Below are 1167 nucleotides of genomic sequence, written 5' to 3' on the forward strand. Positions count from 1 at the left end.
TAAAATCCATACCAATGCAAATTATTCATATCTATATCATATCCCCCTTTAAATGTAAAAGAATAGTTATAAATAATATTTGGGAATATGGGCACAGTTATTTCTCTCCAAACTGCTTCCTGCTGAATAGGGGCATTGTTAATTTGGTTGTTCATGGTATAACCTGTGTGCTAGTTTCATCTCAGTTGGCAATTGAGTGAAGCAATTTTTTGAGGGTGTTCACAGCAACCTTTCAGGAGGGCATGGTCTATCATACCAAATCGGAATAGATGCAATCCACAGGGTCACATCCTCTGTGAAAACAAAAGAAGGACTTTTCCAAAGCATCATAACCTTAGATCCAAATTCTGAAGTCAAGATACCTTTAGAACATATGTGCAGGTTCAGCTTAGCAGCCCGTATAATGAAATGTCTCTCTGTACTTAGCTCCTTCACAGTCAAAAATTTTAAAGAAAACACAAATGACCAGTGGTTTCTATCTCCAGTTATTTTTTCTGGTGGTAGTGTTTGTGTGTTTCCCTCCTTTGAGTTGTGCTGGTGGAGGGTTATTAGATGCTTGTGTTATTATGGGTGTTGTTGGCTTCCTTGGTTTTTGGTTTTCCTTCTAGTATTTTCTATAAAGGCTGGATTTGTGGCTAAGTATTGTTTAAATCTCTTTTTGTCCTGGAATATCTTGTTTTCTCTATTGATGGTGAATGCAAGCTTTGCCGGATATAGTAGTCTGGGCTTGTATCTGTGGTCTCTTAGTGTTTGTAGCACATGTATCCAAGACCTTCCGGCTTTCATGGTTTCCATTGAGAAGTCAGGTGTAATTCTGATAGGTTTCTCTTTATATGTTACTTGACCTTTTTCCCTTGTAGCTCTTAATATTCGTTCTTTGCTCTGTATGTTTTGTGTTAAGAATTTGTTGGATTTGTTATTTTCTTTAATCAATGAGTTTACTTCTTCTATAATATCTTCAATGTCTGAGATTCTTTCTTCTATCTCTTGTATTCTGTTCGTTATGCTTGTCTCTGTACTTCCTGATTGATTACCCAGATTTTCCATATCCAGCCTTCCCTCAGTTTGTGTTTTCTTCATTACCTCCATTTCATTTTTTCAAGTCTTGAACTGTTTCCATTACCTGTTTGATTGCTTTATCGTGGTTTTCTTGGGTATCTTTGAGAG

At 36.6% G+C, this 1167-nt stretch overlaps 1 protein-coding gene across 1 annotated transcript in view; it reads left to right on the forward strand.

The window, feature by feature from the left end:
- The window catches only part of LOC126495732 (protein mono-ADP-ribosyltransferase PARP14-like), a 54634-nt gene that overhangs the window by 22345 nt on the left and 31122 nt on the right, over window positions 1-1167 (forward strand). The window lies entirely within an intron of this gene.

The sequence above is a fragment of the Alexandromys fortis genome, unplaced genomic scaffold (genome assembly GCF_014885135.2).
Source record: "Alexandromys fortis isolate MF-2015 unplaced genomic scaffold, M_Fortis_MF-2015_v1.1 scaffold_526, whole genome shotgun sequence".
NCBI classification, from domain to species: domain Eukaryota; kingdom Metazoa; phylum Chordata; class Mammalia; order Rodentia; family Cricetidae; genus Alexandromys; species Alexandromys fortis.